Consider the following 22436-nt stretch of genomic DNA (forward strand, 5'->3'; position numbering starts at 1 on the left):
TTCCTCTTTCGTCTCTATTGGTTTTAACCTTGTCCATTTAGTGACCTAAATCTGTTATTTCTTCTGGAAGGCATTTTGCAACGTGAGCATGACAAGTCCAGACAGCATTCTCTACAATTTGTAAAGTTCAGAACTGACTGACAACTGTTTATGTGGACAATTCTAAAACAGTTACTTTTGCCTATGGGTGTTACTGTTTATTAATTTTTGTGTGAGACTGTAAAAATGTGTTCTGATTTTTCCATGTGAATGACAGAACACAAATATCAGATTACCAAAAGACACTATTATATTGTTAAATATGAGAGGGCTTTAAAATTATCATAAAAGTTTGGTCTAGAAATAGAGCTCAGTATAATGGATGATATTCAAACGCATTGAAACATGTGAGGACACTTCAGGAGAGGCTGGAGATAACGAAGAGCATAGATCACTGGGAAATTCCGACTCTTTAGAGGTGGGCATTGAGGAAGAACCGACAAAAGAGACTGGAAGGGAACAAGTAACCACAAAGGAAGAAAATCAGGAGATTCCAGTGTAACTGGAGCCAAGAGAACATGGTAATGCAAAGGGGGTTTGGACTGTGACCACTCTGCAGAGAACATGAGGTGACTGCCATGTAAGACCTACTGGATCCAGTGATTTGTGATTTGTCTTCAGTTCAGAATAGATGAAGGAGTGAAGGGAAAACGGGAAAATATAAGTTGTGTCCCAGGGAAAAGAAAACAATGGAAATGTCCCAGCCTGTCCAAGCGATCCACTTCCCATACCTGGAAGCAAATAATGTTTTCTCCTCTGAATATTTCCAGAAAGATGTTAATCACATACAAAAAATACATCTTTTTTCCTTTTACCTATAAAGTTCTATGTTCATCTCTTCATGTATGTGTGTGTTGTGTGTCTTGGCTCACTGATGTGTTTTGGAATCATTCTTACTGAATAATACTGTCCTCCTTCCTCCCCACCCTGCTCTTCCATCTTCATAGCTGTATGGTATGCCTTATAACTGTTCTAAATGGTTAAGACATGTGGTCATTGAAGTTGTGTGTTACTTCAAGCTTAGCATACACTGGGCATGCAATAAATATTAATCTTCCTATTCTCTCATATTTGGGGGATAAAAGGGATACTTGCCCCCAAACAAGGAACACACAGTAAATACACCTATGTCATTTATCCAGTTATGGTCTTAACACTTTTTTCTTTTCCAACTGAGCTCTTGTGTTGTTCCCAACCCAAGTCTTATCCCAGTTCTCTTAACCTTTTTCTCCAACTCAGAAGGCCTGGCTTTGATTGCTGTTTGTCATCCGTTTTCCCACCTGACCTTCACCTCCCTCTGCCTGGCTTGTTCCAGTCTGTCTTAGGCAAGGCTCCTGGGCTTAAACAAGTCCCAGCAATCCTTCCAGCTTGCATAAAGAGAAAATAAGAAAGTGGAAAGGAACAGAATTTTAGTAGTGAAAGAGTTCAACTCTGCTAACGTGTGGAAAGATTACTCCCAATATGACTAATACGCTTCTTGGCCCAGCGTCAGGGAAGACATTCTTGTGAAATACTTGAAGGGAGACTCAATCAGATACCCTCGATCAATACCTGCTTCCTCTGTAGTAGGAGACTCCTCTCTTGTTTCAAAAGAGTCAATGAAACATTTATGCAGCTTTGTAGCAATAATTTTGAATCTTGGCTAGACAAGAGTCAAAGCTTGTGTTACTGATAGGAGTCTAAAATCTGTGTGTGTATGCCTTTACAGTTTTGCCAAGAGAGAGAAAATTGATGTAATGCTATACTGATTCAAATCTATTTTACACCCTTCTTTTTTTTTTTTTTTTCAAGCATACTCGGAAGGCATCTTTAATAGTATTTATTCCAGTAACCACAACATTGTTACAAAAGCATAATTTTACTGAACTTATCTGCTTAGATACCTTAATTAGCAGTTCTCACAGATTTACAAATCATCTTTGGTGCTCGAGGAACTCAGAGATATCATCATACAAAGAAAGGAGGTTAAGTTGAAGCTGGGAAGAGATCACATGAAAAGAATCTGGCTCCTGCCATAATTCTTCCTAAGTTACCCATAAATAAGCCATCTGCAATAGCAGCACCCCAGACAAATGAGAGCAGAAGACAATCCAATGTGATGAGTGGTTCCCAGAGGAGTTCTCTAACAGGTGGCAGCTCGTTCCTTAAAGGATTTTTATTGAATATCCAGAAACAGCTATCAGCCAAAGCCATAATCTGTTCTCATTACAGCTCGGTATCTTCAGAATTGGAAGAAGAATTTGAAGCTGTACTGTGTGCTCGTTCTTTTGCCTCGTGCAAGTTGTACTCCAATTCCACCAACACTCCTTGAGAATCCGGAGGTATAGCCAATGGAAGAGCCATGGAGGAAACAATAGGGATTTTCTTAGCTTGGAAATATTCGTAGGCCTTCTTTCCACAGACTAATAGTGTGACATTGTCCCCACTGCTTTGGATTCTGTCCACCACCTTCTCATAGGGTTCATCCAGCACGTTCACCCCATTCACTTCGATGATGATATCCTCATCCTCCAACCCAGCCGAGTCAGCAGGGCTGCCCTTCTGTACCTCTTTGACAAATGAGCCTGGCAGGCCCCGGATCGCATTTAAGTGAAAGCCATAGCCATTTTCCCCTTTATCCAGCCTGCAGAGTTTAGGCTTATGATCTTCTACTTCCTCTGTAGGATCTGGACTTGAGACTTCCGGAGGAACAGGGGTAGGATCTGCAACCTCCTTCACAGAACCATTAGGCAGTTCTTGACTTTGATAGTAGAGAAATGGAGAAAAATGAGCCAGTCTATACATGCTGTCCGCCTCTTTGTCCACCACCAACAGTGAAGTCTGATCTCCACCCTTTTTAATCAGCTCCACCACACCGTCATGATCAAGGGCTTCCACAGACTTGCCGTTGACAGCAATTACCAGGTCATTGTTCTTCAAGCCAGCCGCCTCTGCTGGACTTCCAGAATCTATGTCCTTGATGATTTGGCCTCTCTGTTCCGGGCCTGCCTTCAGATAGAAACCATAGCCACTGCTTCCCTTCTTCATCTCCACAATGCGGGGCTGGTGGGGCAGCAGCTTCAAACTGGCCGCTTCTCTCCTGAACTCTATCTTCTGCTCGCTGTGCCGTTTCTCAGTTTCTTTGTCCACCAGAAGGAACATGATACGGTTTCCCGACTTCACCTTTTCAACCACCTCCTCGTGACTGGCATCTTCTACATTCTCTCCGTTCACTTCAATCAAGTGGTCATCAGCCAGGATGCCAGCCTTCATAGCCACGTTTTGAGGGATGATATCAGTCATGTACACGCCCTTTTTACCTTGCACGGTTTTCAGGGAGAAGCCGTAGCTGTTCCCCTGCTTCACCAGGTAGCAGAGTCGCGGCTGCGTCCAGGTCTCCACTTCTCCATTCATCACAGGGGCCACGTTCTCATCACGCAAATCCGCCTCCTGCCGACTCTGACCCAACTCTTTCAAATCTACCTGTTTTTTCACAGCTTTCTCATAGGAATTCCCATCCAGAACTAGTAGAGTCACTGCATTCCCACTCTTTCTCACCAGATCCACCACCTGCATATGCTCTTCCTTGTCCACGAAGACCCCGTTGATCCTGAGAACGTGGTCTCCATCCTGCAGGCCGGCCTTCTCCGCAGGGCTGCCCTTCTCAATCACCCGGACCAGGTGGCCCTCCGTGTCTTTCTCGATTTGCAGGAAGAAGCCATAGTTTTGCCCTTCTTCTTTGGACAGTTTGCATTCTCAGGGGTTGAAGGTGGAGGCCATTTCTGCGTCTGGAACGAAGAGGAGCCGCTCTGTTCGCTCGGGAACTCTCTCTGCTGCTGAGCACTAGTCTTGGAACTCACTGGATTGCCTACCCCTCAGGGCTTCAGCCAGTAATGCACACACCTTTACACCCTTCTTAAGAGAGGAGAGTTTTGGCCGACTTCCAAACTAATGGAACACTTCCAGTGGAAAAGTTAGTGACTCTCAGATTCTGACTTCACTGTCGCTGGAACAATCACTTAAGTAGCATTAGGTTTACATGACTACCATCTTCAGACTTATCTGATATGAAAGACCCTCCAGATGTCCTTGAAAATATATATTCTGAAATTGAAAACATGAGGACTTATTATCAAGCTAAATTTCACATGACTATAAAAGCTACCAGGAAAAACATCTCTGTAATTTCTGTAATTTAAAATGACAGTCATTGTACAAATTGGAAAAGAAAAAAATACATTATTATTAGAGGGGACTGTGATTCTGAGCTTTTATTGGAGTCTTTCTTCCCTACTTAATAACTATGATAATGAATCATTTAAAGTATTTTTCAGATGTTTAACTCTTGATACATTTTATGTCATTTATTCCGTCTAATTTTTCCTACCTGAGATTAAGTATAACTATGAGTTATTTTAATAGGCTTGATGGAAAATAACTCTTTTAAAATAAGTTAATCAGCCCCTCACTTGCTCACCCCTAGTAAATATAGCATTAATAAAAAGAGATTTAAAACCTACTGGTGGCCAGCACCTTGGCTCACTAGGCTAGTCCTTCACCTGCAGCGCTGGCACCCTGGGTTCTAGTCCCAGTTGGGGCACCAGTTCTGTCCCGGTTGCTCCTCTTCCAGTCCAGCTCTCTGCTGTGGCCCAGGAAGGCAGTGGAGGATGGCCCGAGTGCCTGGGCTCCTGCATGGGAGACCAGGAGGAAGCACCTGGCTCCCGGCTTCGGATCAGCGCAGCACCAGCCATAGCGGCCATTTGGGGGATGAACCAATAGAAGGAAGACCTTTCTCTCTGTCTCTCTCTCTCACTGTCTAACTCTGCCTATCAAAAAAAAAAAAAAACCTAATGGTATAAAACAGAAAAAAATATTTAATAGAAGGCATAATGTTTTGAGTAAAATGTCTGAAAATAACAAAATCTAACCCACATGTAATTGCAGTAAAGATATAGAGAAGAATCACCAGATGCTTTGTTTTATTATGAACATAAAATAAGTTTTGAAATAAGACTTTGGTTTATATTTTTGATGTATCCCTTATCAATTTTGGGAACCTGGGTTGCTTCCTCTCTGTGAATATTATTTTCTTCACCATACACATGGCCTAATTTTTAATAATTGGGAGGGTTGTTATGGGGGGGGGGAGCCGCTATAATCCAAAAGTTGTACTTTGGAAATTTATGTTTATTAAGTAAAAGTTAAAAAAAGAAACAAAACAAAAAATAACATAATGAAAAAAGAATAATGAGCCAATGTGTGCATAATGTCTGTGAGATTTCTACTCAATATTAGTTTCAAAAAATGTCACATGAAGAGATAGTAAAACTAGTAGTGCAAATTACTTAATGGCTAAATGGAACTCTACAAGCTAGAAGGGGCAGTATCAGTCAATTCATTTCTTTAGCAAATAGTTGTTGAACAATCCTTTGTGTTATGTGTGTTTCTGGACATGAAAGGCACAGGAAGTTAGTTTTCTAGAAAAAAAAGCTAAAAAGGAGGATAGAGTGTAATGTTGGGGTGAAGGCAGAGGCTGCTGCAGGTTAATTAAGGTAGAGGGAGGGCTGCATTGAGAAACTGAAGACCTTAAGGCAGTGGAAGGCAAGAGTCACGTGGGTATCCAGTCTGAATCAGAACATCAAGTTCTAAGGACTTAGGCAAGAATCAGTGTGCTAGGAACAATAAAGTTCAAACTTAGATTTAAGCTTGGTAAAAACCCTTGAACTTTGCTGAGGCTGTGCTGATGAGGAGGGGGCCAGAAGCACGGAGAAAAATTGCAGTGTTCCAGGTGGGAGATGATGACGGGTTAGGCAGGGATGATTGTACTACAGCTAGCAGAAAGAACTTAAATGCTAGAAGTATTTCTACTGTAAAGCCAGCAGGGTTTGCTGACAGGTTGGACAAGGAAGAGTCAATAATGCTTCCAAAAAATTGGCTTGCGTAGCTGGAAGGATGATACTGTCATTTAAAGGGACAGTAGGAAAGTGATAAGAACAGGTGTATTTTGTGGTTAGTTGTTTAGTTGGTTGGGGGAGGCAAGGATGTTGTATGACGGGGGTTGGACAGAAACTCACTTTGAGACAAGTAAGATTATGGTATCTATGCAGCAGGACACAGGAATCTAGAATTTAGGGTGCAGGTAATTTACCTTCCAAATTATGTAAACATGTAATTGTTAATTACAATTCAGTGTGTAGATAAAAGTTCCAACAATTGTGTGGTAGGACTGTTCGATCAGCAGGGACAAAGTAGAACAAATGCAGGATTCTCAGAAGGAGTGGCCATTAGGGCAAAATAAAAAGCAGGGACCATGGGCGATGGAAGTAAAGTGACTATTTTAATAAGTGGATAGGATTGCATTGTATCAAAGGTCAAATCAAGGACTGAGAATTTATGAGTTGATTTATTTTAAATATGTATTTGAATGGCGGAGTTACAGAGAGACAGGGGGCCAGAGAGAGAGAGAGAGAGAGAGAGAGAGAGAGGTCTTCCATCCTCTGGTTCACTCCCCAAAGGGCCATGATGGCTGGAGCTGTGCCGATCTGAAGCCAGGATCCAGAAGTTTCTTCTGGGTCTCCAACATGGGTGCAGGAATCCAAGCACTTGGGCTGTCTTCCAGTGCTTATGGGATGCCAGCACTGCAGGCAGAGGCTTTGCCCACTATGCTACAGCGCAGGACCCATGAGTTGATTTTTAATAATGTAAAATTCATTTGAAACTTGACAATGGTTTTATTGTGATGGCAGTTCAAGAAAGCAATTGAGGGAAAGAAATGAAAGACAAACATTATATAGATACTTCAAAAAGTTAATGGAAAATGGAATTAAATGATAGTTTTCTTTGGTGCAAATAAATTTTGAAACCCATGAGCACCTTTTTTTTTATAATTAGTTTATGTTATTTGAAAGACAGAGTTACAGAGAGAGGTAGAGACAGAGAGACAGGTCTTCCATCCGCTGGTTCACTCCCCAGATGGCCGCAACTGCCGGAGCTGCGCCGATTAGAAGCCAGAGCCAGGATCTTCTTCCTGGTCTCCCACAAGGGTGCAGGGGCCCAAGGACTTGGGCCGTTTTCTTATGCTATCCCAGGCCATAGCAGAGAACTGGATTGGAAGAGCAGCTGGAACTATAACTGGAGCCCATATGGGATGCCAACGCTTTAGGCCAGGGCTTTAACCCGCTGTGCCACAGCGCTGGCCCCTTGAGCAACTTTTTGATGAAACAAAATTTCCACAACTTTTTGAAAATTTCTTACATTCATGAATTTCAAAATTTCTACAACAAAGTGGTCTTTCAATTCCATTTCCATTAACTTTTTGAAATGTCTTTTTATACACACACATACAGAAACACAAATAATTGTTGAGGAATTTTATTGTAAGGAAAGGGAGATGGTTAACACATATTATGGATTATTATATGCATTAGTTATGATTAATTTGTAGACATTTTAATTAATAATAAATAATATCAACATAGGTGTAAATTATCTGGTGGTTAATGAATGTTACCTGTTTCTGTAAATTGTATGAAGCACTATTTTGGAGCGTTAAAATACAGAAATATAGCCCCACTGTCTGCTTAAAACTCTGTTTGCCACAATCTTAGCAGGCTTCAACGAACTTCAAAACTAAAAAGTATACACTGGTGAATATTTGATCAGCATTGACAGTGCATTTTGCATGATCTGTGTGGTAAATACTATTATACTTATTCAAAACAATCTTGCCTGTTTTAGTCTTTTATTAATGACTGCTAGGGCTTTGATGGACTTCTTCAAATGATACTTCAAACTTCCTGAAGAGTATAAATGGGTGGTTCTACCACCATTGATATTACTTTTCACTTTACCACTAATCCATGAGTACTTATTAGGTAATAATTTCAAGTATTAGAGAGCTGTCAGATTTTAATGTATAAATAAGTATTATGTGCTTATCAGATGCATTTCTCAACTATAACCAAATTATTCCCATCAGTAGAGCTTTCTTTAAAAATACATATGTGTTATGTATTCTAGGGGCTTGTATCATAATTTCTGTTGGCGTAAGTTGTTTTGTTTACCTCCAAATTTGAAAAGTAATTTGCATTTCTATTAGAATTATTTTCTTTCACTCTTGAAGCCAACTGGTGATCAAACCGCTTGCATTCTCTCATGACAGTTTAGTCAGGGCAAATTTATTTTAATGAAATTTCATCCAGAATAGTGAAGAAGTATTTTTCCTCATATTGCATACTAATTATGTTTATTTTTATTAAATTACTTGAGCATGTTTAAGAATTTAATTAATGCACCACATCTTGTTCTAGTGGTAAAAATCTATAATGAAGGCATCCCTTACCTTCTCCTTAGCTAGGAGGCATCTCTACTGCCCCAATTAAGAATTTTACTGTGCACTGTGCCAGTGTTGAGTATATTTTGGTGACACTTATTAATAATTATAGGTATTGATCATGGAAATAATGACATGTATATCTGAAAATGTCTAAACCATTCCTTGTCTTTTAAAATAAGGAAAGCAAACTCTTTGAAGGAGGATCGTTGAAGCTACTGGATTAACTATTGTTAGTGTGATTACAATCAAATGTAATTTGATACAGTTATTGATATATGTCACTGATTTAGTTTTTAGAGTGTGTTGTTAAAACTATTCAGCATATTGAAATATTGTATATAGTTTATTATACTAATGAAAATGTAACTTAATTGGTTCATTGTTGACCAAAAATATATTTAAAAACTCATATAAACCAACCTGAAAATAAACATGTTCAAAACAACATCAAAAGGCAAACATTCAGCTGAGCACGTGAGACATTGGTTAAAGACTCCTCCATCCCACATGGGGTGCCTGGTTGAATTCCTGGCTGTGTCTCCTGACTCTAGTTTCCCGCTGATGCACACACTGGGTGGCAACAATGTCGACTCAAAGAATTCAGTACCTGCCACTCATGTCACAGACCTGTACTGAGTCTCAGTTTTTACCTGCTCTGACCTTGGCTGCTGTGGGCATTTGGAAAGCGAGCCAGCAGGTGGAATCTCTTTCTCATCTATCTACCTGCCTCTCAGATAAAAAGGAAAAGCACCTACACACACAAATGCAATATCAAATCTTATAAAACTGTGTGTTAAGTAGGTTATAAATCTGTGTTTGACACAGGAACACAGAATTCGTTGTTTTAACCATTTTTATTATTTCAAGAGCTACCCAAGTAAACATCATTCTTTTATTGCCCCTGCGTGTTTAAAGTGGGTGATGTTCTTTTGGTTTGTCAGTTGTTCTCTCTGAAGTGCTTGTCAAAACAAGGAGCTAACTTGGGACACAGTATGCTGAAGCTGCCAGTGGTTGTTTGACATGTCATCATTTCACATTGTAACATCGCTGTGATGAAGGCCAGCTGGTGCATTTAAGTTTCTTATTGGAGGTTCTCATCTGATTCATTATTGTGATTTGTGGTTGTTTTATACAGAGACACTTAATCATTCTTATGTAGCAAGCACTTGGGAGCTGCTGAAGGCTCTCTTTTTTGCTGAGTAGTTTGTGCTGTCAATCTGCTAGTTGGTAAAAAATTTCCAGCTTGTTGGATTATCTGTTTGTTTGCACAGGAAGTGATAAGACCCAGAGGTTGAATTTGTAGTAATAGTTTGCAATGGGCTAATGAGCAGTGCTGCTACCCTCATGATGTTATGACTTGGATTAGCACACAATTATTGAGTACCTGTCCAGCCATAATTCTCTCTTGTGTGATCTCAAGAGCTAGTTGGAATCACTTGTTTTCCTGCAAAGCTGAAGTAAACTGTATATTGTATTTTGGTTGCATTCTTTTACCCTGAAGATACAGCCCCTTAATATGTGCGATGTTTGCTCAGTAGGGTAACCTGTCAATAGTAGTAACTGCACACAGATTAATTCTGCCTTTGCCATTAGTGAAGCTTTAACATTTGTATTCAGTTGTAAACTGAAGGTGCTGCTGTCTAATATGTTTCGGGGAAATACATAAATACAAATTATATGATTTTACTCCATTATTTTTGTATTCACTGAATTTACAGGAGTTATATTCTTAAAGTGTTTTATATTTTTGCTTATATCTTTCTCAGATTAAAATCTAATACTTGATTTTGGTCAAATAAAAGATATTCACAAATAATCAAAATGAAAATCTATCTTCCTTGACTATTTTAAAATACCTTTCATGATTAACTGATGAATAAAACTTCTGTTCTTGTTGAAAGAGAAGCATGACCCCATGTTTTGTACTGATTACAAACTAGGAAAATAGGAGATATTTAAATGTAAGAATGAGTGTGACTACAGAACGTCAGCGAATCCCCAAATACCTGTCAAAGGATTTTTTTCTCTCTTTCTTCACATCTGCTTTCTAAAGTAGTCAAGCACTTCAAAAACAAATCTCTGTTATAAATGAGCTAAACATTACCAAAATGCCTCTGAACCACAAGGGCACAAAGGGCAAAATAAAAGTCCCTGTTAGCAAGGTTCTTGACATGTTGATGAGAAGCCTGGGGACGCTGTGTCCGCAAATATTTATGTATCAGAAAACTCATGGGCCAGTTACCCTTCCTCTCTTGGTCAAGTTTGCAGACACCTCCAGAACTTTCTCCTGGATCATGTAAATTACACATTGACGTTAGATGACAGCGTGTGGATGCGCCCAGGATGCATGTCTGCTTGTCTTTCCTCATTTAATAAATCACAGAGCTGCAGTTGGGATGTACCAAATGACCTTGATACATGTTATAGATTTAGGACTGTGTAATTTTTGCGATGGACTGCAAGTTCCTGAACCCAGTTTTACTGCATTATTTGAAAGCCTGTTTGTGGAATCGACATTTATATGGTGAACAACAGAAAGCAATATAATGTTACATTGATGATATGGCACCATAGGAGTTCACAGGAAGTTTGAACACCTAGCAATGAAGTCCCAAGCCTGAATAAGATAGGTTGCGAACTGAAGAGAGTCAGTCTGGTTTGAAGACCTGGTGGTTCACCAGAAAGTAAAATGTCTCCAGAAATAAGATCAGAATCCAGGCAGCTGAGGAAGGAGGGGCCCAGGATGGGGGTTGGGGAGCAGAATCAACATTCTCAGAAGACAGCTACTTATTCTCTAGAAATTGACAATATTTCTAATTGCATTTGAGTAACAAGGAAGGCTCGTATGTTTCTAAATCCTGGTAGCATGAATCAATTAATATCATTAACTAAAGAAAAATATTTGCATCTGTTAAATTTAAATCATTCTACATTCATGTAATCAACTGCCAAGAGAAATGTTTCTGGGTATATTGGCACAGAAAAAAATCAACATAATAGAGCAAACTTTGATTAAGATTAGGCAGGGCTGGCGCCGTGGCTCACTAGGTTAATCCTCTGCCTTGTGGCGCCGGCACACTGGGTTCTAGTCCCAGTCGGGGCACCGGATTCTGTCCCAGTTGCCCCTCTTCCAGGCCAGCTCTCTGCTGTGGCCCGGGAGTGCAGTGGAGGATGGCCCAGGTCCTTGGGCCCTGCACCCCATGGGAGACCAGGAGAAGCACCTGGCTCCTGCCATCGGATCAGCGCGGTGCGCTGGCCACAGCGTGCCAGCCGTGGCTGCCATTGGAGGGTGAACCAATGGCATAGGAAGACACCTTTCTCTCTGTCTCTCTCTCTCTCACTGTCCACTCTGCCTGTCAAAAAAAAAAAAAAAAAAGATTAGGCAGAATGCCGTAAGTCTACCCAGGAAACTGCTATAAAACATGCTAGGCACTGGCTATAGATAATGGACAGCTGTTGGGTTATGTGAAAGCGTAAGACTTTGATGAAGGGAGTGCTATTGGAGCAGCCTTCCTACTAATTCCACAGACAAAATGAGAGTGTTTGGGCTTCGATGTTAAGGCGTCAATGGAGACACCCATCTCTTATGCAGGAGTGCCTGGGTTTGATGACTATCGCTGGTTCCCAATTCCAACTTCCTGCAGGTGCAGACCCTGGGAGGCCGTGGTGAAGGCTCAGGCAGTTGGGTCCTTGTTATCCACATGGGAGACCTGGATTGAGTTCCTGGATCCGAGCCTCACCCTGGCCCAGCCATTGTTTTTGTGAGCATTTTAGGGAGTGAACCACTGGATGCAAACTCTTTTTCTCTTTCTGTCTGTCTGTGTCTTAAGTAAATTTTTCACAAATAGTCGCAGTCTAGTAGACAACTGTTTTCAGCTATGGGGTCATGAGCTGGAGAGTACTCTGATTCCTGAGAGCTGGAGGATCACTCAGATAGGAATCAGACAGCCATGCAGACAGGTGGAACCCAGGGCTGGAATCCTGGTTCCACAGCTCAGAACTCACAGCGGCTGCGGTGGCTCACATCTGCAGATCAGACTCAAAGAGAGAAGGGGGCTGTACCGAGGAGGGGCTTCATGAATTTTTATGGGGTGATCCTACTTCCTGGGTCCAATGCACAAGAGTGAAGTAGCAGATAGCCAGCACCACAGCTCACTAGGCTAATCCTCCACCTGCGGCACCGGCACACCGGGTTCTAGTCCCGGTCAGGGCGCCAGATTCTGTCCTGGTCGCTCCTCTTCCTGTCCAGCTCTCTGCTGTGGCCTGGGAAGGCAGTGGAGGATGGCCCAAGTGCTTGGGCCCTGCACCTGCATGGAAGACCAGGAGAAGCACCTGGCTCCTGGCTTTGGATCGGCGCGGTGCGCCGGCCACAGCGGCCATTTGGGGGGTGAGCCAACGGAAAAGGAAGACCTTCCTCTCTGTCTCTCTCTCTCTCATGTCCACTCTGTCTGTCAAAAAAAAAAAAAAGTGAAGTAGCAGATGGAAGATCTCTGCCTCTGTTTCTCGCTCTGTAATTTTGCCTTTCAAATAAATAAAATATATCTTTAAAAAAAACTGCAGCACAAAGTCACAGTTTCATTTTTTATATCCTTGATAGCCTAGTAAAATATATTAATTTTATTAGCCTCAACCCTGGTGTATGATTTGTAATAATCCGTATGATGACATTGGAAGGATGCATAGCAGAACCCACTGTGCAAAATGAAATGATTGTCACAGGGGAAGGTACTCGTGTGGTTGACGTGTGGACAGAGCTCACCACGTTTTTCACAGAATAGCAGTTTCATAGGAAATAATGAATAACAGAAAATTATACTGTTCAGACTTGGGCATCTGAAAGACATATACTCAGGAATGAATAGAATCATTCATATATCACTTCAAAGGAAGCACCTGACGGGATGGATACATAAAATGGGGAACTGCTGGGCAGTGGAGAATTACCACTGCAAACAATGAAAATGAAAAGGAGCACTTACGAAGACACGGAGGAAACTTAAATGCACGATACTAAAGACAAAACAGTGGATGTAGAAAGACTATATTCTGTGTAATTATAGCAACATGAAGTTCTGAAGGCCAAAACATATAGCCAGTAAAAAGATCAGTGATTGCCAGAGGTTATGTGTAGGAAGGGTTGAGGAGGTGGACACAGAAGCTTTCTAGGGCAGTAAATTGTAGTATATAAGGTTATAATGACGGTACATGCACAAGTCACTATACCTTTGTCCAAAACCATGAGTGATCTTCAAAGGCAACTGTGTCCATGTAGTTTATTTATTTTTTATTTGATATGTAAAGTTAGAAGGAGAGAGAGAGAAAGAAAGAGAGAGAGAGAGAGAGAGAGAGAGAGAGGAATGGCAGGTTCCTGTCTTCTAACTGCTGGTTCACTCCCCAGATGGCTGCAACAGCCAGAGCTGCGCTGATCCAAAGCCAGGGACCAGGAGCTTCCTCCAGGTTTTCCCATGTGGATGCAGGGGCCCAAGGACTTGGGTCATCTTCTACTGCTTTCCCAGGCCATAGCAGAGAGCTGTATCAGAAGTGGAGCAGCTGAGACTCAAACTGACACCCATATGGGATGCCAGCACTGAAGGAGGAGGCTTTACACATTACACCACAGTGCTGGCCCCTTTTATTTATTTATTTTTTTCATGCAGCTTAGTCAGTTGTAACAAACATACCATGCTGGTCCAGGTTATTAATCCCGGGGGACTGTGCATGTGTCGGAGCAGGGAGCCTATGAGAAATTTATGATCTTTCTGCTCAGTATTGTTGTGAACCTAAAACTGCTTCAAAAGATGAACTTCATTAAATAAAGAAAAAAGAACACAGGGAGCCTGGCCTTGTGGCATAGTGGGTAAAACCACCACCTGCTATGCCGGCATCTCATATGGGCTTCTGTTTGAGACCCAATTGCTCCACTCTGATCCAGCTCCCTGCTAATGGCCTGGGAAGGCACCAGATGATAGCCCAAGTGCTTGGACCCCTGCCACCCATGTGGGAGACCCAGATGAAGCTCCTGACTCCTGGCTTCAGCCTAGCCCAGTGCTAGAAGTTGTAGCCATCTGGAGAATGAAACAGCAGTTGGAAGATTCTCTCTCTCTCTCTCTCTCTCTCTCTCTCTCTCTTTCTCCCTCCCCCCCATTCTCTGTAACTTTTAAATAAACAAATAAATCTGGAAAACATTAAAAAAGAGAAACAACTGGAAGAAAAAAAATTTGAATGAATAATAGCACAACATTTTCCACAATTGGTGAATTATACTACTTGCAGATCTAAGAAGTCTAGTGAGTGCACAGAGAAAAATTACACTTTCTACAAAGGGAACCAGTGACATAAATAATGACTGAGTTGTCATCAGGAGCAATGGAAGCGTGAAGACAATGGAATAATATCGTTAATGTGCTTGGAAGGAAAAACTTTCAAACCAGAATAGTCTGCAAAATTAACTTTGAATATTCGGGAGAGAACAGAAACTTATTTTCCAGCAGAGTTTTTGCTACTAAAAACCCCCAAGGAAGAGACAAAGAGAAAGATGTGGAAGAAATACTACAGGCTGAGTGTCAGTGGCAACACACTGTTGCACAGCTCTTGACGTTTTTCATTTATTGGCACAGTAGAAATTCCTAGATGTCCGTAAAGCCGCAGGTTTCTCAAATGTTTAGTAATAAAAAATGTTCTTTTAATAAATAACTTTCGAATTCTCCTAGGTGTTCTAGAGGAACAAAGAATCTGTTAGTTCACTAAGATGCACTTGGGCTTCTTCATAAAAATGTGTGGATTCAGAACGCCTGCATTCTCAGAAGCTCAAGGTTGACCTCATGAAGACTGAAGCATCCATCCAGGCCCAGACTGCCATTCGTACCTTTACAAGGGTTTGCATTAACAAGCATGAATTCACAAAGCATTAGTATGGACATGATTTTTGTAAATATATGTTGATTATTGATGAGACCTTAAATGCATCTTGGTAGAAAATAAAATCTATTGTCCTATTAAAGAGGCCCGATTTATTCTATTTTAATGACTTGAATTTTTTATTATTGGTAAATCTTCAGTAATTTTCACTTTATTTGAAAGACAGACAGTGATCTCTCATTCACTGGTTCACTTCTCAAATGCCTGCCACAACTGGGACTGGGTCAGGCCCAAGTCAGGGGACCAGAACTCAGCCTGGGTCTCCCACATGGGTGTCAGGGACACAAGTGCTTGAGCCACCTCCTGTCCCTTCCCACGGTGTACATTAGCAAGAAGCTGAGTGGCAGGTAGAGCTGGGACTGGAACCAGACACACTGACTTGATGTGTAGGCATCCTAAGTAGTGTCTTGTCTTGCTGTGCCGAACGCCACAACCCTCCCTCCTGCCCTTTGTTTCCAACCTCTTTCTTTTATTTTCCTGTTTTCTTCTGTAAGTGGAATATTTCTGCAAGTAAGTAGATTACAAGACCCCCGGCTCTCTCCTCCATATAAATTTTGTTACATACAGTATCAACTTTATGCATGTACATATCTATACATTTGGGATATCAAAATCTAGCTATTTTATACTATGGGATGTAAAATAAAAATAGGTGCTGGAGGTTTTGGTTGAGATAAGGTGTACACTAATTGTTTTAACTTAATAGGGTTTTGTATGCCTTTTGAATTGTCATTTTTGTACAGGCTCAGAGAAGACTTGATTACAGTGACAAGTAGGAGATAGTAGGTCATTATTATGTAAAACTGAGTGCAAGTATTGCAAAAAACAGAACAAATGAGTATCATCTTCACTCCTGAGACACATAACAAGACCATTAATTCATAGCTTAAATAATTACTAATCAATGACTCATGATATCTAATATCCCATATAATTATGCTCTACCCCTCACTAATGGGAAGGAGAAGATAAAACCTGACATTGGGATAAACAGCCAGTTGCAACTGCACCCCCAGTGAATACCTATTCGTGTGCACTCACTGAAGCACAGGAACGTTAGCCAAGGGCTTCGCATTAAAGGCAGTCAGCAGGATCCTGTGTGCAGAATATTTAATCACACTTTTTAATTTGTTTTGTTATTGAACAAAAAAGGAAGCAGAGTGTCAGTTTTACATGGATCTGGGCTGTTCAGTAAAAATCTCCTGGGGTTTAAGTTAATGAATTTTAATACTGAGCCTTTTGGGTTGCTTGAAGGCCTGGAATAGCATTTCAGTGTTATGGTGCTAACATTAATCTGTTTAATTTATCTCATTACCAACAGTGATGATTCACCAACAAAATTCTAACTGATGGAAAATAATGTTAACTTCTTATTATGAGGAGAAAAAGAAACATCTGTGTCAGTCTGGTAATGTTAACATCTCAATTTCCAAATAAATTACATTAAACAAACAAAATAAGTGTCATTGTTCACTCACATTTCTATTTCTTTCTCCAAATCCCAGAGGTTTTTATCCACTTTCACAAACATTAACAAGATGGTCCTTCATCATGCTGCAGTACAGGATACAGTATTTACAATCAGGCACAGGGGCACAAGGTCTGATTTCAGGTGGCCGCCAAGTGCTACAAGAGTTGAGATTTGATGATGTCAGGCCTCGGACAAGAGGCAAGACCATAAACTTGGAAAACCTTAGAATATAGCAAAGGGCAGGCAAATGGTCGTATGTGGCACAGCGTAGGGATGAGTGTCTGCTTGGCTAAAGGAGTGACACCTACCCAATTAGGGATTTCTGTAGACCAGGGAACATAGAACACATTTTGAAGTTAGCCATTCTTGGATCCTTGCATGTCGGGATTCTCAGGAGTTAATGAGCCTTTTATTTTAAAATGAAACCGTGGTTTTTGGAGTCGGAAGGTGCTTCCTCTGGTAATTCAACCTGCTGTTTCCATCAGTTGGATTTTGACAATGATGTGTTCTTTGATTGAAAATAGAATACGTCATTTTCAGAAGCTACTTGGGGCCCTCTGTTTTTGAGATCTTCCAGGATCTGTGGAAGCTCTGAATATTATTCCTCAAATAGATTTTGGGTGTGGGAAGATTATAATGCATTCCTTCCTATTAGTGAGGTTCAGAGCCAGGGGTGAGCATTTGATGTAGGGGTTAAGCAGTTTGTCTGGTTCCAGATCTTAGTGGAAATGCTTCCATCTTTTCCCCATTCAAAATGATGCTGGCTGTGGATTTGTCGTATGTTGCCTTGATGTATTGAGGAATGTTCCCTCTATACCCAGTTTGCATCATGAAAGGATGTTGTATTTTGTCAAATGCTTTCTCTGCATCTATTGAGATAATCATATGGATTTTCCTCTTCAGGTTTTAAAGTGACGTATCACATTTATCAATTTGCATGTGTTATACTATCCCTGCATACCAGAGATAGTTCCCAGTTGGTCCCAGTGAATGATGTGTTTTGGATTTGATTAGCTCGAACTTTGTTAAGAGTTTTTATATCTGTGTTCCTCATGAATATTGGTCCAGAGAGTTCTCTTTCTTTGTTGTATCTTTTTTTTTTTTTTTTTTTAGTTTTGGAACTAAGGTGATTCTGGCCTCATAGAAGGAATTTGGGAGGATTTCTTCCCTTTCAATTGTTTTGAATAGCTTGAGAAGAATTGGAATTCGTTCTTTAAATATCTGGTAGAATTCAGCACTCCATATTGTAGTTCTTATTTAGTCCAAATGCTCCCAGTTTCAGTTTGCTAATGACGTACATGCACACGCTGGGATGCAGTAGGTAATGCGTCAAATAGCTAGGTCCATGCCATCCATGTGAAACAGCCAGATTGTGTTCTGGGCCCCTCATTCCATCCTGGTTCAACCACTACTTTTGGGTATTTGGAGAGTGAACCAGTGGGTGATCGGGCTCTCTCTCTCTCCCTCTCTCTCTCTCTCTCTCTTCCTTTCTTCCATCTTACCCCTCTCAAAATACATTTTAAAAAGATAAATAGAAAGAAAATTGTCTTTCACTGTAACAGCTTTCTTCAGTCCTTCGCTTTCCTTCATCTAACCTCCCTAAAATATTTCTAATTGGAAGGGACATTTTTGCTTCCTTTAGAAGATTCTCTGTTACTTTTGAGAATCATGGTATCAGCACTTGGCCTCGTGAAAGTTCTAGTCTAACACTCAAGAGATGCTGGCAAGAACAACAAAATGTCTAAGAATTTGCCCTAGTTGAAAGCTACCAAGTTAGCCTGTCATAGTTTCATAATTCTTGTTGAAGGCACAAGCATCCTGGATCAGAGAAAAAGGATGGTTGATTATACACAGCAATAGCAGCAGTCAGAGTAACATCACTGGAACCAGTGCCCACAGAGTGACACAACAGGGAGCCTGTGATGCCCTTACACAGCAGATACCGTGTGATGCCTTTACACAAGTCAGTTTCCATTATAGTGCAGACAACCTCAGTATATAATGAGGATGGGAAACAGGACAATGGCTTCATAAATACATCCATACACTAATATGTGAGTATGTCACATCACATGTTAAAGAGGAATTGGGTTGGGGGGTTGAATGAAAGTTGCTAATCAGCTGACCTGATGATGGAGTATCCAGATAGGCCCCTCAATGTGGAAGAGGGGGACAGAAGTGCCCAAACCACAGTGATGCAAGGTCAGAAATACTCTGCCACCTTCTTTAAAGGGGGAAGGGGGAGGGAGCACTAGCCAAGGAATGCACACAGCTCTAGGGGCTGGAAAAGTTAGGAACCAAATGCTATCCCAGAATTTCCAGAAAGAAAGCCCTCCTGATAACGCTTATTTCAACTCAGTGAGATCCATTTCAGATATCTGAGCTCCAATACTGTTGCACATTAAAATTGTGTGGTCACATATGCTTGTCACAAGAGCAGCCGAAATCTAATACATGGCAACTGTTAGCAATACTAACAATAGCAATAGCCAAAATTTTACCCTGGATAGAGGTATAAACTTCATTCCTGGAAAGGAAACACATCTGCCTTCTGCCTCAGGGGACCACATTGTGTGTTCTCCTTGGAGGTTATTTTCATGCAGTCATCATTGAAAATGCAATCTGGAGCAAAAGCTGTAAATGTCTTTGCTCAGAAATTGTCCAAAGTCTGGAGAAACCAGTGCAGAATGATCTCTGAGATCTGTGCCCTTAGGAAAGAAAGTTGATTGTTTTAAAAGTTTTACATTCTTCATGTTTAAAACAAGGCTATGGGAGTGGCCAAAGTCATGATCTTGCATAAAATCTACTTGTAGCTCCCTGTGGAAAAGGGGCATGACTCTTTGGTGCAAGTAGAGGCTGTGTTGCTCCCAGGGACTTTGCTGGCAGCAGGTTGCCCAGATTCTCAGTGAATCAAATTTTGGAGTCCCAGTGCGCACACTGAGAACATACGGTCACTGAGAAGTGGTTTTCAGTGCTTTGTTTTTTGTTTTTAATGTGTTTTCTGTTCCTTTTGGTTTTACTGTAGTACCTGAGTTTAGTTTTATTATTCAGTTAAACGGGGACAGTTTGTCTAAGCATCCTGTTGCTTATAATTTTCTAGGTGGAAAAAAAAGAAATTTAGAAATATTTTAATTTCTTCTGAATTCCATTTCAATCTATGTTTGGGGTAATTTATTTTCTTACTTTCCCTAGGCTACCGGTTAAGGGTTTCCATTCTGCCAGAAGGCTTTGAGGTGCATGCAATGGGTGGCAAATAATTAAGAAGAGGTTAATACTGGGGGCAGGTGTTTGGTTTAGAGGCTTAGATGCCCATGTCTCATTTCAGAGTGCTCAGGTTCCACACCTAGCTCCAGCCCCTGGCTCCAGATTCCTGCTCATGCAGACCCAGGGGGGCAGCAGTGATGGCTCAGCCGGTGAGTCCTTGCCACTCTTGCAGAAGACCTGGATCGAGTTCCTGGCTCCTGGCTTCAGCATGGCACAGCCTTGTCTGTTATGGGCACTGGGGAGAGTAAAGCAGCTGAAGGGAGCTCTCTCTTTCTGCCTCTCTCTTTCTCTGACTGTTTCTGTATGTTTCTCTGGCTCCCAAATAGCTAAGTAAATTTTTTTAAAAAAAGCTAATATTGTATATACCAGTGCTAATTTTGAACCTAATGTCCAACAGTGTGGCTCCACCAAGGCCACAAGGTCCAAGGTCCAAGGTCCAAGGTCCACATCACTGTGCCCTGCTGTTTTTACATGAAATCTTCTAACAACAGTAGCTCTGACTCTTTGTCTTTCCCTAGCACCTTTTGATCCAGTGTCATCTCGTAAGTTTAAAACAGGTAATAGAGGTGGGAAATACTGAATGCAACACTGGCACATTCATACTCCTGGCAGCAATCTAAAACATCTAACAGAATGTTGGCTCATGAAAAAAGAATTCTCTGCCAGGTCATTATGAAGCCACAAGTGATGCCATGCAGCTGAAGATGAGTGATATTCCTAAACAAACTGAGAATTCAGAAGTATTTAATGCTAGTCTTCTTAACATGTCTTAGAAGTATGTACCAGATCGTGCTTTGCAGGAGTCTAATATGATGTAAATTTTGTTGAAATTTATATTGATCTGTATAGAAGGCATCCTTGTGTATGTGGGTACCTTAAAAACGTTGAGGATATGCAATTACAAATCAGTTTATTGTGGTACCAAGAAATTTTGAAATCCATACATAATTTTTTTCATGGTAACACTTTAAATAACCTGTTTGGAGACCTTTCACTTTTCCATGTAGTAGTATAGCCAAGAGAGAGCTCATGAGCTTCAGAATATGCAATAATGTTAACTTGTAAGTACATATTAAATACAGTTGGGACAAAACTATCATTAAGTAATGATGTAGTTTTGGGGAGCAGTTATATCATTGAGATAAAAATGGATTGGTAGACATGTTACAATGAGAGATACAGACTGCTTAATAGCAAACGTTCCATCGTAATGGTAATGCCGCAGTGAAGTGTTCAGTGTTACATTCACATTTGAGGTCTTGTCATTCTCCAAGCAACTGTGTGGAATAGGAACCCCCTGATTGCCATTTCTCAGATTCAGACATATCTGCAGATAATACTGAATAGTTTCTCCAGGGTTTCTTTTCTTTTCTTTTTTTTTTTAAGATTTTTTTATGTATTTGAAAGTCAGAGTCATAGACGGGTGGGGAGAGGGAGAGAGAGAGAGAGAGAGAGAGAGAGGTCAATCTTTGATGTGCTGTCACTCTTCAAATGCCTAAGCAGCCAGGGCTGGGCCAAGCCAAATCCAGAAACCAAGAACTCCATCCTAGTCTCCAATATGGATGTTGGGGACCCAAGTCCTACTGCCTCCCAAGGTGTTCATTAGCAGGATACGGGATCAGAAGCAGAGTAGCAGGGATTCAAATCCAGTATGGGATGTGGGCATCTCAAGTAGCAATTTAAGCCACTGTGCCAAACTCCTGTCTCACATATTTTTTTTAAACTTTTATTTAATGAATATAAATTTCCAAAGTACGATTTATGGATTACAATGGCTTCCCCCCCATACCGTCCCTCCCACCCACAGCCCTCCCCTTTCCCACTCCCTCTCCCCTTCCATTCACATCAAGATTCATTTTCGATTATCTTAATATACAGAAGATCAGCTTAGTATACATTAAGTAAGGATTTCAACAGTTTGCTCCCACACAGAAACATAAAGTGAGGAATAATAGATGATTTTTTTTAAATGATGATGAAATCAGATCAGACCTATTGTCATGTTTAATCCCAGTGAGAGTCAAGTTGGGAATTGATATTTTTTTTTTTTTTACAGAGGATAAGTTTAGTATGCATTAAGTAAAGATTTCAACAGTTTGCACCCCCATAGAAACACAAAGTGAAATATATTGTTTGAGTACTCGTTATAGCATTAAATCTCAATGCACAGCACATTAAGGACAGAGATCCTACATGAGGAGTAAGTGCACAGTGACTCCTGTTGTTGACTTTACCAATTGACACTCCTGTCTATGGCATCAGTAATCTCCCTATGCTCCAGTCATGAGTTCCCAAGGCTATGGAAGCCCTCCGAGTTCTCCGATTCTTATCTTGTTTAGACAAGGTCATAGTCAAAGTGGAGGTTCTCTCCTCCCTTCAGAGAAAGGTACCTCCTTTTTTGAAGACCTGTTCTTTCCACTGAGATCTCAC

At 40.9% G+C, this 22436-nt stretch overlaps 1 protein-coding gene and 1 pseudogene across 1 annotated transcript in view; one reads left to right on the forward strand and one right to left on the reverse strand.

Annotated features, from left to right (window-relative positions):
* LOC149124891 (tolloid-like protein 1) overlaps positions 1 to 15348 on the forward strand; it is a 342676-nt gene extending 327328 nt beyond the window's left edge. Inside the window, exon 19 of the mRNA XM_089302008.1 lies at positions 15064 to 15348. The gene's annotated coding sequence lies outside the window, so the exon portion shown is untranslated. The remainder of the gene's footprint in view (positions 1 to 15063) is intronic.
* Positions 1879 to 3972, reverse strand: LOC149124893 (Na(+)/H(+) exchange regulatory cofactor NHE-RF3 pseudogene; annotated as a pseudogene).
* Positions 15349 to 22436: the final 7088 nt, after the last annotated feature.

The sequence above is a fragment of the Oryctolagus cuniculus genome, chromosome 8 (assembly GCF_051225735.1).
Source record: "Oryctolagus cuniculus isolate XC-2025 breed Fujian yellow rabbit chromosome 8, ASM5122573v1, whole genome shotgun sequence".
Classification (NCBI taxonomy): domain Eukaryota; kingdom Metazoa; phylum Chordata; class Mammalia; order Lagomorpha; family Leporidae; genus Oryctolagus; species Oryctolagus cuniculus.